General features: G+C 41.8%; 1 protein-coding gene across 1 annotated transcript in view; it reads right to left on the minus strand.

The window, feature by feature from the left end:
• The window catches only part of ITPKB (inositol-trisphosphate 3-kinase B), a 92,645-nt gene that overhangs the window by 26,452 nt on the left and 47,823 nt on the right, over window positions 1-18,370 (minus strand). The window lies entirely within an intron of this gene.

Below are 18,370 nucleotides of genomic sequence, written 5' to 3' on the forward strand. Positions count from 1 at the left end.
GCATAACTGCTGCGAGAGGGTATATCTGGCTTAACCACTCTGAGGGGGCACATATCTGCCATAACTACCGTAAAGAGGGCATATTTAGGCATAGCCACTATGAAAGTGGCACATCTGAGCATAGCTACTATGAGGGGCACAATGTAAGCATTACTACTTTGAATGTGTGGGCATTACTGACTGGAAACTTAAAGTGGCCCTGGAAAAAATACTAAAAGTGGCCCCGTTTTGTAGTTGGGTCCAAATTGATGGAAGGCAGGGCCAGCAATACCATATTGTGGCACATTATACCACCCCAACAGATCCACATACCACAGTCCATCACAAAATACTGCTGCCAAAAGCACAAACTACATCGCCAAGAACATCCACTGGCCGGCCGTGAGGAGGGCTCAGGCAGCCCCCCGGGAAATTTCCCTGTAAGGTCTATGGCCAATCTGCCCCTGACTATTGTGAAGGGGGCACAATGTGGGCATTACTACTGTGTGCTGGCACAATAAAGGATTAATTACTATGTGGGGTTATAAAGGGGACCGGGTGTGTATAATTATATTTTTGGGTAGAGTTAGCGGTGTGGCCTTATATGAAAAAAAATTTCACATATTGTCCCTCTTTCTGTTTTTTAAAACTTGGGAGGTATGCCACCAGTATATGTCGATACAGGTTTCATGTGGTTGGAGGCTGCAGTAAAAATAAAATTATGACCCAATGGAATTTTTTTTTTTTTTAAACTGTAAAATCCAGACTTGGTTCCTTAATTGCTATTTTCTACCATAAGATATTACTGTTCTGCGATGCCTTGGAGGAAGTGTTGGGCTCCCTGTGCGGAAGTGTTCTGCCACGTACAGAATATCCATACTTCACAAATGTCAACTACACAGACTGCACGGCAGAAGAATCACCGGCTGAAGACCTTATCATCATGGAGATCAGTGGGTTTGCTCCGAGACCTTAATTGGTGGCCGATCATCAGGATAGGGCATCAGTATCTAATAAATTAGGGATCTGAATCCCTGGGGACCACCTTCATCACTTCAAGTGACAAACTGGGATTTTAAAGGGGCTGTCTAAAGGAATAATGATGGGACTGACTCAGCACTGTCCACTTTGAACAATCAATTTTCAGTAGAAGTTTCTCCCCGCAATAAGCTGATCACAGGACACCCTCTATTGCCGAGACCCCAGTGATCCACTGCAATATGTGGGAGAAGCAAGCAGCCAGTATTCAATTAATCCTACAGCGCCACCACAGGGAAGATGAAGCATTACACAGTACTCCTTTTAATCAATAGGCTGTCTGTGTCATGCATGGATGTGCCAGGTCCTCCACACAGAGACACCCTTTGAAGCCATTCTAGGCTCTAGCAGATGAGTGAGGGTCCTGAATATCAATTCAGAATTTCTGAGTAGGGTATCTGAAAAAGAGTTTTCAAAAAACAAACAATCCCTGGTATCTTTGACTGAGAAGGTGTCAAACTCTAAAATAAAAGGCCATCTGCTATCAGTATCAATCCTATTATACCTGGTAGGATTTTTCCTGCTGATTAAAATGATACCTGTCTTGTGAAAATCGGTTGTGGCGTTCCCAAGGAAAAAAGACTTTTATTCTTTATGCAAATTAGAGCTTCATTTCACTGAGGGGCGTGGTGTAGTCCCTCAGATTCTCAGTACTGACCACGCCCCTTGGTGCATGGAAGTCCTCATTTGCTTTAAGAATAAAAGTATATTTTCTCCAGAAAGCCATAACCGATTTTCATAATACAGGTATCGTTTTTATCAGCAGGATCAACTCTATCAGGCCGTAGGCCTAATTTTATAGGGTTGATCGTGCTTACAAGTTATGTCAACTTTAGCTAATATGGATCAGGGTTCAGGAACCTTTAAAGATTACCACAACCCATTAGTTAGGAGCATGGTGATAATTTCAGGTGGTGGGATCATCACATCATCCAAAATTTGTATTTGGGAGGGCAGATTTAAAAAAAAATAATATTGTGAATGCCCCTTTAAGTTCACAGGATATATAATGCATGAGAATGAAGAGGTAATGCTCTTTTAAAGAGTTGCCACCTCTTGACACCCAGCGGTCGGTATTATTCTATTGTTTGGTACCGAATATGTAAAAGTCTATAAAGACAATTTCAAGGGGAGAGAAGAGAATGGAAGAAAATGTCATGTTTCACAAAAAACAAGTAAAGAAATCTTAAAAGTGTTGTCATTTTCAAGTCCAACAGCAGGGAAACAAAGGTCTGCATATTGTAGGAGAACATGCTGGGAATACTGAACTGTTCCCCAGGATGGAATGTGGAAGCCTCCTGCCTGCATGAAATCAGCAGCCACCGCAATCGTACATGATGAGTGATGGAGTAATAAGACACAGCTATATATACAGCACAAGATGGGCCATAAAGGGTCTAAAATAGTCTATTATACTATATTCTTCTCATATTCAATCCATATAACATGCGTTAAAGTATGAATGCCATAATATACAGTAAAAATGCCCAAATATCAAAAACTAAAAAGAGTAATATGCATAATAAATGTCCTAATAGACAGTAACTGAAGCCCTAACATGATGTATAAGGGGTATAAGGGCCTTATATACAGTAGCAATGGGTTAACGTGTAGAATGAGTAGCCTAAATCACATTATAACACCTACTTGTCAAGTATAAATGACCTAAAAAAGTGTAAAATGGCCTAATATACAGTAGCAATGGCCTAATATACAGTATAAAGGCCTAATATACAGTAGCAATGGCCTAATATATAGCCTAAAATACTCTAAAACACAACATAACACTTATGCATAAAGCAACAATTACCTAATATACAATACAAAGGTATAATAGACAGAAAAAATAGCCTAAAACAATAAAATAACATGCTATAATATATAAGAGTAGTATTCTCCTAATATATAAAGCACATAATATATGATATAAATAGCCTAAAACACAGTAATATACTTCACACCCCAATATACAGTAGTAATGGTTTTATATACAGTGTATAGACCTAATATACAGTCTTAATACCCTTATAATAACAAAGTGGGGGTCATTTAAGAAGGCCCCACGTTATAAAACTGGTGTAAAAAAGTTACAATAGGTAACAGCCTTTCCGCTAAATATTTTTATACTCAGCCCTGGCTACCTCAAAAAAAGGGGGTGGGGGGTGGGGGGCTTGGGGTAGGCAGGGCGATGGGCCCTGGTAGATATATCATTATTTACGCCAGATTTCTGGCATACTGTAAATGATGAAGTTCACGAAGAAATTTGATTTGTTCCGAATTAATGCGTCACAAATCGCTATAAATCAGGTATACCCAGGCCACTCTGCCTAATCATATTCTTCCCACTTGGTGGCAGAATTTCAGGTGAAGGCTTGGAAGTCAACCCTTTCCCGACGTCGGCGGCCGGGCATTTAAAAATGGCGCCCGTTGATGTGTGTAGCAGGCACAACGGTCGTCGGGTGTCTGCTGTTTTGAAGAGCAGACACCCTGCAGTAATGTCCCCAACCGTTTGCTGACTTTTAACCCTTCTGATGCCATGGTCATCCGGGTGTGCAACGGCTTCTCCCTGATCGGGGGAGCTGGAGCATGTATGCAGCAGCCCCTGTCCTCCTATGTGATGGTACCAGAGATGGAACACAGCATTTACCTTCCTCAAAGCAATAAAATTGAGGAATTCACAACAGGGATGACCATAATCCCATGTAGATCCCTCCATAAGGTCCGGGATCCCTCCCTACTATGAACCTAATGATATTTCCCTTGTAAATATTTTAGGGTTAAAATCAGATGCCGAACATGGTGGATGTATCGATCAAACATGGCCGCTGGATTATTGCAGCAACACTGTCCCTAGCACATGAGCGTTTGCCACGTCTGCTTAGCTCACAGTGAAATGGCGGACACCGCTCGGGGTGAGACTTTAATAGGGGATGGCTACCTGCGGATTGGTTGGCTGCACAGCATTATGGGTGATCTCGCGTTCCCTGGCTTCTTACTTTGACTTTGTAACACATGCAACCGCCATTTTAGGCAAACCAGATTCGTTACCAAGAAGCACAAGGAAATTCGGTTTCATTGCGAATCTAAATTATGGACCGAATTCCGCTTTGAATACTTCACGTCGATCAACACCTATCAATAATTAATGAAAATCCCCCAAAAAGTTGCAAATAATAGCAAATGCGATTTATTTTTTTTTTACAATTATTATTACAATTTTACGACACATTCGCCACTTGCCAGAAGTGGGCGGAAAAGTGGATATAGTTAGCTAAGTTAATTAGGTGTATGCCTGATCTATTTCTTAACAATGTGCTAAATTTATCAAATAGTGTGCGTCGTTTGAGGAATCGGGAGCAAATTACATCAACGAAAAAACTGGCTTCAAAATTTCCGCCTGTATGCAATTACGGATTATAATATGGGCAATGAGGGTGGCCGTCTGGCTTCCTAAGGGGCCCATGGCGGCCCAATGACTTGAAACAAATTGCGTTTCTATCGCATCAAAACTGCTTAGGGCACTGTTCTGCAGAAGGACCTGGACACGGTCACATGACCACCGCAGGTCCTCAAGCCACAGGAGAAGGCAGCAAAGTTGCTGTTTTTAATATGTATGGGGTCAGATCTGAGGTATTTATTAGTTTGGGGGGGTCTGTATGTATGGGGTCAGGAGTATGAATTTATTTAGGAGGTCTGTATTCAGAGAAATTTTAGGGAACACTCCAGGACCAATAGTCTACACTTCTTCTTGTTCTGACAGTGGGGGCAGATGCATCTCATAGCTGACATGCCTTTTTTCATGGAGTACCCCTTTAAATGGTGCTGAAACCATACATTCAGCACATGGTTACTATACATAATAGCCTCGGAATCCTACAAATGGAAAATAAATTACGTCCAACACTGTGATAACCAAAATGTTGACCTTAAATCTGATATTTGAGCACAATGGCCACATTTTAAGCTATTGTTGTCCTTGGGTGTTGTTTAAACATCTTGTTTAGCAGCCACACCTTTTGTTTCCAGGGCCGAGATTCCTGGAAGATGTTTAGCCTGGAAAGATCATTTGTGGGAGATCCTTGTATTTGCCTGTTACGAACCAGAGTCCGGTATTAGCACAGTTTAACCCCTTAGAGACCATACTGGGAACCATTTGCCATACTACTGTATCTAAGATTCACACTCTGTGGTTGTGTGGACTGTGCACCACCAGTAGGTGGGCACTGCTGCCTATGTACAAGAATATAACTATTATAATACTGCTCCTATGTACAAGAATATAACTGCTATAATACTGCTCCTGTATACAAGAATATAACTACTATAATACTGCTCCTATGTACAAGAATATAACTACTATAATACTGCTCCTATGTACAAGAATATAACTACTACTATATACTGCCTCCTATGTACAAGAATATAACTACTATAATACGGCCTCCTATGTACAAGATATAACTACTATAAATACTGCTCCTCTAGTACAAGAATATAACTACCTTAAATACTGCCTCCTTGTACAAGATATAACTACTATAATACTGCTCCTATATACAAGAATAGAACTACCTAAATACTGCCTCCTAGTGTACAAGGAAATATAACTACTATAATACTGCCCTATGTACAGAAATAACTACTATACTACTGCCTCTTATATACAAGATATAATACTATACTACTGCTCCTATGTACAGAATATAACTCACTATAATACTGCTCCTATATACAAGAATATACTACGTATACTACTGCTCCTATGTACAAGAATATACCTACTATAATACTGCTCCTATGTACAAGAATATAACTACTATAATACTGCCTCCTATGTACAAGAATATAACTACTATAATACTGCTCCTATGTACAAGAATATAACTACTAATAATACTGCTCCTATGTACAGAATATAACTACTATAATACTGCTCCTATGTACAGAATATAACTACTATTAATACTGATCCTATGTACAAGAATATAACTACTATAATACTGCTCCTATGTACAAGAATATAACTACTATAATACTGCTCCTATGTACAAGAATATAGACTACTATAATACAAGAATATAACTACTATAATACTGCTCCTATGTACAAGAATATAACTACTATAATACTGCTCCTATGTACAAGAATATAACTACTATAGTACTACCTCCTATGTACAAGAATATAACTACTATAATACTGCTCCTATGTACAAGAATATAACTACTATAATACTGCTCCTATGTACAAGAATATAACTACTATAATACTGCCTCCTATGTACAAGAATATAACTACTATAATACTGCCTCCTATGTACAAGAATATAACTACTATAATACTGCCTCCTATGTACAAGAATATAACTACTATAATACTGCTCCTATGTACAGGAATATAATCACTATAATACTGCTCCTATGTACAAGAATATAACTACTATAATACTGTTCCTATGTACAGGAATATGACTACTATAATACTGCTCCTATGTACAAGAATATAACTACTATAATACTGCCTCCTATGTACAAGAATATAACTACTATAATACTGCTCCTATGTACAAGAATATAACTACTATAATACTGCCTCCTATGTACAGGAACATAACTATTATAATACTGCCCCCTATGTACAAGAATATAACTACTATAATACTGCCTCCTATGTACAGGAACATAACTATTATAATATACTGAATTTTATAAATACATTTTGGAGCTAAGATATAAATCTCGTCTGTCGTTCTCTTCTGCTCTTATATTCTGAGTTCTATATTTGACAACAGATGCTGCACACCAGTGCCAGGATATGGAGGGAGCAGAACAAATGTTCTCTGGTTGGAGATGCCACCTGGCCTTAGTCCAGGTATTAATAATGGTTCATAGTTGTGAGAATTTCAGTAGTGAGGAGGTGACAAAAATATATATGTTTTATTGTATTTTTTTTAATGAACAAAACAGTTATATGGCAATATACATAATACATATATAAATACATCTATTCTGTTGGTCTAAATTATGATTCCTGCAATTAGTGCACTGTAAGGCTGTAATACAGTGACATCCTAGAGACCCACGGTGCCGGATACTCCCACCCATAAGACCAGACACTGAACCCTGAGCGTCTCTGCATTGTATGGAGCTGTAATAGGGAACCCATATGCTTCTATGGGGCAGTACTATCAGGCACCATATTACGGAGTATTACTTCTAAGTGAGAACGTCTCCATAATATGGCATTGTATGATGCATCATATGGCAGCTTACAGAGGATCCATATTTTCACAGCAATTTTGCTGCTTCAACATTTGACAGACAGATTTGTACATTTTGTACAATCTGTGTAGAAATTTGTATATTTATTTGTTTAGAATTGTTACGTCTTTTTATTTATTTATTATTACTTTTTGGTAAATATTAAATACCGTATGCAATCTTTTTTTCACATGCTACTACACATGTCAGCTTGGAGTATCAGCTCTCCTGACATGTACGCTATAGGGCAGGGATGCCCAACTTGTGGCCATCCAGCTGTTGCAAAACTACAACCCCCAGCATGCCTGGACAGCCTACAGCTGTTGTAGTTTTGCAACAGCTGGAGGGCCGCAGGTTGAGAATCCCTGCTATAGGGAATCACTGTATTCCCCTGAGATAAAAAAAATTATTCTTAGATCCCTGTGTTGGGTTCATTTTTATCTCAGGGGAATACAGTGATTCCCTATAGCAGGTATTCTCAACCTGCGGCCCTCCAGCTGTTGCAAAACTACAACAGCTGTAGACAAAAAACCATCAATTTCTAGGAGGAATAATAGGCACAACACAAATCTCTAAGAAAAGATGTTCCAATATGTTTGTTTTATGAGATACTTAAAGAAGCACTCCCACAAAAATCTTTATTCCCTGATCTGTTAGAAAGGTACATGATATCAACTGTGGTGAAGGTAATTTTCTTCCCAGTGACTGTGTTTGTGAGTTATAACCTCTCTTCTGATCCTCAGCTGTGTCATGTCTCCAATTAGCACAGATTCATTCTTATGTGTGGACAGGTAGCCAGTTTCTCTATGTATTCCTATGGGAGCCTCAGTTTCATAGGAACGAATAGAGAAGTAACTGACTTCCTGTCCTGTGTCAGATGGAGATCAGAGTGCTGGTCACATGACACAACTGAGGATCAGAAGGAAGGTTATAAGTCACAAATACAGTCACTGATAAGAAGATTACCTTCACTACACATCATGAACCTTTCTAACCGGTCATAGAATAAATATTTTTGTGGGAGTGCTTCTTTAAGCATTAACTAGAACACACACATGTCAGAAGAGGTGACCACTCCTCTTTACATAAAAAAATAGAGAAAAATAAAATTATATATAAAATTTAATAAAATATATATTTTTATCAGCGTGTCCTTAAAAAGTAATTTCAATTGACAATTTTTTTCCAGGATGAAACAAATAAAAGATATAAGAAGCAAGTTTAAAAGAACAAAAAAATGTAAAAATATTAAATTACATTTCTGTGAAATCCATTTTTCATTATATATTTGCACAGTGTGATGCTATATTGTATATGACTCCCGTGCAGAGATCAGATCCTCGAAGAACTCCCTGCTTCTTGCTATTAATCCCCATACGTAAGCGTTTACATAATAGTTTCCTATCCGCGTACCCTCCAGTCCTCACCCCACGAGCACCACTTCAAGCGTCGAGCCCATTGTGTAACTTGGAGTGTTAATTTAATAAACATCTTACCAAACCCCGGGGCGGAGAGGAACCCTGCGAGACGCGCTCTACAGGCCTCTGTGTATTTACTCTGGCCTTTAAATAGCAGAACAAATGGTTGTTGAATTTTCCATTGCTACCAGCGCTCGCCTAATCTCCCGCAGGGTTTCCCTGAGAGACCATTCTGCCCGTCCGCAGGTGAAGAACAAAAAACAGATAAGAAAAGCTTCATTATTATCATCTCAATGATTAGAGTTTTTGCCCATCCCCCTCCTCCGTTTGGACACACTAGTGCATTACATGAGTTGTTCAGTGCAAGCCTAGACAGGCCTTGACGGCGCTCAGCGGCGCCTTCCTGGAACACCATGTAACCTGCAGAAAAGGAATTAACCCTACTCTCCTCCTGATGTCCTTATGTGAAAAATAAGACATTGATACAATGTATCCAACTGCTCTGTTCTACATTATTAGACATGGCTATAAATCCTCATGGGCGTGGCTCTGTTCCATGGCCAATGAAAATAATTGAGTGACCGCTCGGAATACGGCATCAATATCTGATAGGTGGGCGTCCGACCCCCAACACGATCACTCTGGTGAACACTGCGGCCTCTTCCAAGGTCATGTGGCATCATGTTCATTATTAAAGGGGTTGTCCGGGTTCAGACATACCCTTATTTTCACCCAGGCAGCCCCCCCTGAGGCTAGCATCGGAGAATCTCATGGCCTCTTTTGTTTATCATAACACACTGCCAGGCGGAAGCTTCAGCCCGGCAGTGTGTTCGGTGACGTCACCGGGCTTCCTGGCAGCCCCATGGAGAGCCCCGGTATGTTACCGGATCTCCAAAAAATGCCTTTGCCCTGCGCGATTTAGCTCAGGGCAAAGGAGAGCATCGGAGCATGAACTGCTCCGATGCTCAAGTCAGGGGGGCTGCCGGGGGGAAAATGGAGGGATGTCCGGATTCAGCTCTAAACCCGGACAACCCCTTTAGGGAAATAGGCCTGGGCTGCAATACCAAGCACAGCCACTATACAATGTACAGCGCTGTGCTCACCAGAAAACTGCATCCTCTTTAAAAGTGGACCTGGGAGTCTGACCCCCACTTTCCTGAGGACAGGTCATCAATATTTTACACCTGGAAACCCCCCTTGAGATAATTATTATTATATTGAAATCCATTTTTTGCAATGAATCCCTTAAAGAAAAGCCGATCACAGTGATCAACTGTAATCTGCTTGACAGCAAGTGTTCAATTTCCCTACAGCACCACCGCAGGAGAAATAAAGTATTACAACATTTCCTCTGGAATCAATGGGCTGTCCACGTAACGTATGGCTGGCTAGTACCCTCCATGGTGAGAGACGCTCTTTGTAGCCACTCTCTGCTCCAGCTTATGGATCAGCATCCTCATCAGAGGACCCCTTTATTAACTTAGACTTCCCTAAAGACAATTAAAGGTGCAGCAATGAGTTATTTGAGGGGGCGGGAGTCATGTTTATACAGTGCATAAATTATCTCTGGGAATAAGTAATAGGCTTTTCCTTTCTATTTCCCACAATGACGAAGGAACGAGGGCGGCTTCTGTGAGCCATTGTCACTCAATTGTGTGACCACGGTTGGCGCCTTGTACGGAGTTTCATAAAAGGGAACTCCCATTGGTCATCCATACACTCGCCAACAGCGTTTGCTTTGTGTCAGGGCCCTGATTTTATAAATAGCAGTAATGTTTGCCAGCCTCGTACAAAGCACACTTGTTTAGCTAAGCCTCGGTTTACTTTTCCATCCTATGCTACATCTGTCAACACATCCATATTTCATGAGCTCCACGACTGATGGGGGCGGCACAAAGGACTCTTGACAATGGGGTTTTCTGCACTAAATGTGATGAATTACAGGATTTCAGCGCTAAAATTCAAAAAGTCACTGTTACATAGGCGTCCAGTTTGAGTTGCTGCTCTGCTACTTTTATTAGGAACATTACTCTTTAAAGAACTACTATTCTCATTTTTGCCTTCACTGCCACTCCCCTTCTCTCCCGGCTCTTCTAATTGCAAATCAGCTTCTTCTATAACTCTGTGCTGATGCTGCTGAGCAATTAGACTCCTAGCTTGATAAGTTCCTTGCAAAGGTGTGCTGTTTCCTGTTGTCTGCTCATGTACCGACCTCTGCCTGTTTACTATTGTGTCCCTCTGCTGGCGGCCCTGACCTCGGACCTGTTTCACCGATTCGCATGAACTCTGCCTGCCCTGACCTTGACCTGTTACTATGTGTTTTGCCTGTTCCTTCCGGTCTCTCATGGGTCACCTATCATCCACACCGGGACTACTCCAAGAGTTAGTGGCCTGGTGGTTCCCTGCAGTAAAGTACACATCCCTGTGTTAAGACAATGGTTGACAACCCCTGTGTGAAGTGTAATAGCAGCTACCTAAGTTGTCACCTAGCTCTTGCAGAAACAGATGCTACCAGGAGAAGGAGGTCATGTGTAATGATCCAGAGTGCCATCACCACTCCGTACCCCTCTACTGTCTTCTATAGGCTAACACAGTGTCATCTTATGCATTTATTTCAGTCCACTACAATGTGCATTGCTATTTCTATGCAACTGTTATTGTTCATGTAATGTACCTGGTTCACCAGAAGGTGGCAGCAAGCATGGCAGGGCTACATTTGCAGAGGATGGAACCTTCTTCCCATTCTCTTCTCTCCCTCTAAGGCCTCATGCACACGACTGTGGTGTGTTTTGCGGTCCGCAAATCACGGATCCGCAAAACACGGATGGCGTCCGTACGCGTTCCGCAATTTGCGGAACGGCACGGACAGCCTTTAATATAAATGCTTATTCTTGTCTGCAAAGCGCGGACAAGAATAGGACATGTTATATTTTTTTAGCGGGGCCACGGAACGGGGCAATGGATGCGGACAGCAGACGGAGCGCTGTCCGCATCTTTTGCGGCCCCATTGAAGTGAATGGGTCCGCATCCGAGCTGCCAAAACGGCGGCTCGGATGCGGACCCAAACAACGGCCATGTGCATGAGGCCTAAGGAGGAGTTTAGTTAGTTAGAGGTCAGTGGAGAGTACCCCCTGCTTGGGGAAGGAAGCAGGTCCATGTCCCTGCTGGACGTGTCCTGCCTAAGCCAGCTAGAGCACCTTCAGCTCTGCTGGACACATAAGCCAGTTTAAAGCCTCTGAAGCCAGGAGGTATAGATTCCCTGGTATTAATCTAGAGTCAGACTACAGAGAGAAGTTGCAGCATAAAGAAAGAAGCAAAGTTATACAGTCAGCCTGTCAGCACAGCAGAGCCAGAGAGCAACAGATGTAGCAGAGTGAGTTTGTTTGCCTGCCAGAGTTAATGCTAACGCCTGCTGGGAACCAAGACAAAGCCTAAAACTGTTTGAGACATGTTTATTCAAGTAAAGCTGTTATTGAACTTCATCACAAGGTCTGGACTCAATTTATTTATTCAAATCCCTTCATTATTCACCCTATTTGCTCAGCTTCGGACGACAATGCCTCAGTTCCAATGTATCCAGGTAGGAGCACTGTGACACGTGCACCAACATTAAGGGACATTTAGGCCACCCTACATCACTAAGGCATTCCTACACCTGGGTACCATCTACTAGATCACTAAAAAGGGGCCCTGTGCCTGTCGCACATGGTTGCCAACGGTCCTGAATTTGCTAGAATGGTTCTGAATTTTCAGAGAGAATCCAAAAAAATCCTACTCTTCCTGGCTCAAAAATGGGTGGTGTTTCTGTAAACCCTCAGCAGAAGTGGGTGTTCCTAGGGGGTAAGTAGCGGGTCTTAAAGGCCCCGAATTTTCCAACACAGATGTTGGTATGTATGACCAAGCCTTGCATTCTGAGGTCTCCATATGTGAGGTCTCTATGGGACCCCTAGTCCTCCATACTGAGCCATTTATAATATACACTCACCTAAAGAATTATTAGGAACACCTGTTCTATTTCTCATTAATGCGATTATCTAGTCAACCAATCACATGGCAGTTGCTTCAATGCATGTAGGGTTGTGGTCCTGGTCAAGACAATCTCCTGAACTCCAAACTGAATGTCAGAATGGGAAAGAAAGGTGGGCTACAACAGCAGAAGACCCCACCGGGTACCACTCATCTCCACTACAAATAGGAAAAAGAGGCTACAATTTGCACGAGCTCAACAAAATTGGACTGTTGAAGACTGGAAAAATGTTGCCTGGTCTGATGAGTCTCGATTTCTGTTGAGACATTCAAATGGTAGAGTCCGAATTTGGTGTAAACAGAATGAGAACATGTATCCATCATGCCTTGTTACCACTGTGCAGGCTGGTGGTGGTGGTGTAATGGTGTGGGGGATGTTTTCTGGGCACACTTTAGGCCCCTTAGTGCCAATTGGCCATCGTTTAAATGCCACGGGCTACCTGAGCATTGTTTCTGACCATGTCCATCCCTTCATGACCACCATGTACCCATCCTCTGATGGCTACTTCCAGCAGGATAATGCACCATGTCACAAAGCTCGAATCATTTCAAATTGGTTTCTTGAACATGACAATGAGTTCACTGTACTAAAATGGCCCCACAGTCACCAGATCTCAACCCAATAGAGCATCTTTGGGATGTGGTGGAACGGGAGCTTCGTGCCCTGGATGTGCATCCCTCAAATCTCCATCAACTGCAAGATGCTATCCTATCAATATGGGCCAACATTTCTAAAGAATGCTATCAGCACCTTGTGGAATCAATGCCACGTAGAATTAAGGCAGTTCTGAAGGCAAAAGGGGGTCCAACACCGTATTAGTATGGGGTTCCTAATAATTCTTTAGGTGAGTGTAGATGTGTTCTTATGTGGCTAAGGGACTTTTGGGCCCCCTCAAGCACCAGTTCTGCTTTACCTTTCAGGGGCCACAGATGGGTGACAACCATTTTATGAACACATGACCCCTTATACATTCTCATCCCGTATAACATAGAAGACACAACAGTAGGGTCATTACTTGTTGCAACACTTTTTGACGCAAAGCAGTGGACCTCTCCATTTGCTAAGTTTTCAAGAGAAATAATTGCTGATTTTTGTCAAACTTGTTAATTTTTAATTTTTATGTTAAAGTCAAATTTTTTACCCGTCCGTCTCAGACCCATCAGAAGGAATTTTCTGCTTGATCAAATGTTGTTTTATGGAGTCGGAAATGTCAGAACGGCTCCGAGGTCGGAATTTTCACGAGGAATTTTGAAGTCAAATGTTTAACAAATGAGAACTTTACCGACCGCAGGAACAGAATTTCCATCGACTTCAAAGTGAACATTAATATTTATTTTCTCTGCGAATTTCCAATGACATAGAAGACCTCTGAGTGATGGTGGCAGACTGCGCCAGGGTGAAAGCTCATCCGCAATACTCTGGTAATCCAGCGCCTGATATTCCGGCACAGAGCTGCAATATAGGAAGAAGAATTTTTTGGGCCGTATTCCTGAAGACTCTCTACCCTGATATACCCTTGCTCATATTTTCCTATGACTATCCGTTAATCCGAAATAATGAATAATCTGTCACAGATCATGTCCCATTGTGGCCGGATTAAATACATTTTTAAAGTTTAATGTTATTTTCACATTACTGTTCTGTAGTGATGCATCTGAAGGGTGTAGTACCTTTAAATGTGACACTTACACCTGCCCTGGGCCGAAATAGAAAGATAGATAGAAAGATAGATAGATAGATATAATAGATAGATAGATATGAGATAGATAGATATGAGATAGATAGGAGATAGATAGATAGATAGATAGATAGATAGATAATAGATAGATAGATAGGAGATAGATAGATATGAGATAGATAGATAGATAATAGATAGATAGATAGATAGATAGATAATAGATAATAGATAGATATGAGATAGATAGATAGATATAAGATAGATAGATAGATAGATAGTAGATAGGAGATAGATAGGAGATAGATAGATAGATAGATAGATAGATAGATAGGAGATAGACAGACAGATAGATAGATAGATAGATAGATAGATAGATAGATAGATAGATAGGAGATAGATAGGAGATAGATAGATAGATAGATAGATAGATAGGAGATAGATAGATAGTCTTTTTTCTCGGGAACGTCACAATTGATTTTCACAGAACATGTATTATTTTAATCAGCAGACTCAACCCTACTTGGCGGCATGCCTGGTGTAGTAGAGTTGATCCTGCTGGCCATACCCACTAGTTATCTGTCAGTTGAGTGCCCGTTCCTCTCCACACCCCACCATACACGTGCACACTCTGCTTGCTGGGTATGCATGTGTCCTGAACGGGCAGAGTCCCCGACAGACACGTCTGGCAGCTGCTTATCTCCTGAGATAATGTGTATGGCCGGCTTAGTGTGACATGATAACACAGTCCTGATCTGGATTTATCCGTCTTATGATAAAACGTTATCTGCAGAGAGTCAAGTAGACAAAAGAGAAGAAAAACTCAGCACAATGTAAACTACGAGGCTAAGATTTCCTTTATATTAATCTCTGGTCAGATTTTATGTCAACAGTCTGCTGGATGGCGTACAGCAGCGGGAGAACAGCGGGCTTCCTCCGCCAGTCTAGTCCCGGAGCAGGCTCCTGCCGCGGGCCCCAGACTATTCCTCTCCAATACGGCGGACAGCAGAGATCTCGTCTATAGAAACATCTAGAACATCTTCCTTTCATGGAATCTTTTTACCTTTTTTTCCAGTGGAATTATCCGCTGAGGCCGAGTGGACATTCTGCCTTGTTCACAATGTCCCGGCACAGTGGTGTCATGGGATGATGGCTGCAGTTAGCGTGAAGCCCTGTACACTTTCCACCAGTGTCGGACTGGGGTGCCTAGGGCCCACCAGTGGAATTGATTTGGGGGGCCCACTCTACCACTGGCATAAACAGAAATATTACTTGTGTATTTTCCGGCCTCACGTGCTTTTTAGCACACAATTCGGCACGCAGAACAGAACTGTATTGTGCACCGTACAATATCAAAGAGTTTCTTATTAAGCAAGTTGATAACTTAAGGAGAGATTTATCATCTCCCTTGCGCCAGAAAATTGACTTATTGAAAAATAATAACCACTTGTCCAAAAGGGAGCATGACATGGGGCGCAGAAAAACCTACAGGGAATTTTTCCAGTGGGCTGATACCCATAGGGCCACCCAATCCCTCCTCACTGCCGGGTACATACTACTGGGGGAACTGTAGGGGTCATTATCATAGAAAGTCCAGGCAGCATGCTGAAGGTAGGGTTGGCTTGGTGTTGTGGCCCACATCTCACTTCCTAAGCTGTGTTATCCTGAATGACCTCCCGTGCACAGATCTACAGGGTATATAGGAAGTCTGTAAGACAACGGTCATTATCTCCCCTTCTCTTTCCTATCCGCTATACAGTGCTCTAGATCAGTGTTTCCCAACCAGTGTGCCTCCAGCTGTTGCAAAACTACAACTCCCAGCATGCCTGGACAGCCTTTGGCTGTGCGGGCATGCTGGGAGTTGTAGTTTTGCAACAGCTGGAGGCACACTGGTTGGGAAACACTGCTCTAGATATAGGACCTGCTGTGGGATCGCGGCTGTACAGGATTTATCCCCCCCTGTCCTATCTGCAGGATCTCTTAATCAGACCGCACTCTACGGCAGACACTATAGGGGCTGATTTACTAATATCCGGGCAGCTTAAAAGTCCTCCAAATACAGCTGCAAGAAAAAGTATGTGAACCCTTTGGAACGATATGGATTTCTGCACAAATTGGTCATAAAATGTGATCTGATCTTCATCTAAGTCACAACAATAGACAATCACAGTCTGCTTATACTAATAACACACAGATAATGTAATGTTACCATGTTTTTATTGAACACACCATGTAAACATTCACAGTGCAGGTGGAAAAAGTATGTGAACCCCTAGACTAATGACATCTCCAAGAGCTGATTGGAGTGAAGTGTCAGCCAAATGGAGTCCAATCAATGAGATGAGATTGGAGGTGTTGGTTACAGCTGCCCTGCCCTATAAAAACCACACACCAGTTCTGGGTTTGCTTTTCACAAGAAGCATTGCCTGATGTGAATGATGCCTCGCACAAAAGAGCTCTCAGAAGACCTACGATTAAGAATTGTTGACTTGCATAAAGCTGGAAAGGGTTATAAAAGTATCTCCAAAAGCCTTGCTGTTCATCAGTCCACGGTAAGACAAATTGTCTATAAATGGAGAAACTTCAGCACTGCTGCTACTCTCCCTAGGAGTGGCCGTCCTGTAAAGATGGCTGCAAGAGCACAGCGCAGACTGCTCAATGAGGTGATGAAGAATCCTAGAGTGTCAGCTAAAGACTTACAAAAGTAAAAGTAAATTCTCCAATTTGTGCAGAATTCCATATCATTCCAAAAGGGTTCACATACTTTTTCTTGCAACTGTATATCGCAGTGGCTCAAGTTGATCAACCAGGTGCAGTTTTAGGAACATATTTCCAACTTTACACCACAGACTGGATGCCTTACTTTGTGCTAACATGTTGATACCATTTTAGCACACAGTACTGCCCTTTCCACATAACCCACGCCCCGTTTCCAGTAAGCCACGCCCCTTACAGAGTGAGGTACAGATTGATAACATTACTTAGAATGTTTCTTTCACATTTTCTGCTTTAGGCATCGACATTTCCAAGTTTTCTTATTCGTTCCAGTATTTTTGATGCCAAGAATACCCTGGTGTGCAGTGTCAAAATTGCCAGTTAAAATCAGGAAATATTGCGATGTTCACACTATGCCATGGGCAATCGCAACAGTTAAAAACTTTTCAGTGTGTGCTGTGTACATTGGGAGTGGAGTCAGCAGTCATCTCATTATCACCATAGGGTACGACTACAATGAAAGCAGACAGCTCCAACTCTCTCCTCCCTCTTCTTGCTCTATTGCACATGGCATAGAGTATGCTCCTCCTATAGAGGTTAGTAAGTCACTTTCTTAGTATTTTCTACGGTAAAAAGCATAGTATAGTAAACCTACTGCAGTTAATTTTTATAAAGTAATTTTTTTAAAATTAATATCAATTATGATTATTTATTCTGGGTATTCAATAATAAGCCATACTGTATGTTTACCGCAAACAATGTGTCCTCACAGTGAGCAGATTAAAAGATTACAGTAGAAAAAAAAAACTAACATAAAATGCTATCACCACAATTGTAGGCAAAACACTTCACACCCACACAATAAAGCAAAGGGGGAAAAAAACACAGAAAAGTGCTAAAAAAACAAAAATAAAATAATATTTTGAAAGGATTGTGCAGGACTAAACTATTGATTAGGATAGGCAATGCAATATCTGATCATCGGGGGATCGACACATCGAATCACCCCGCCCAGAACTCCACAGCGCCATCCATTGTGTAGTGGACGGAGCTGGTTACTACAGCGCTGCTCCTAGTCACTTCAATGGTAACCAGCGCCGTCCACTACACTACAGAGCTGGCTGATCAGGGGGGTGACAGGAGTCGGACCCTCACCAATCAGACAATAATGTCCTATCCTAAGAACGGGCCAACAATATGAAGCTTCCGGAGAACCCCTTTAAGTTTCCATAACTACAGACCCCGGCTGTGCTCTCTC

Source organism: Bufo gargarizans, chromosome 4, assembly GCF_014858855.1.
Source record: "Bufo gargarizans isolate SCDJY-AF-19 chromosome 4, ASM1485885v1, whole genome shotgun sequence".
Taxonomy (NCBI): Eukaryota; Metazoa; Chordata; class Amphibia; order Anura; family Bufonidae; genus Bufo; species Bufo gargarizans.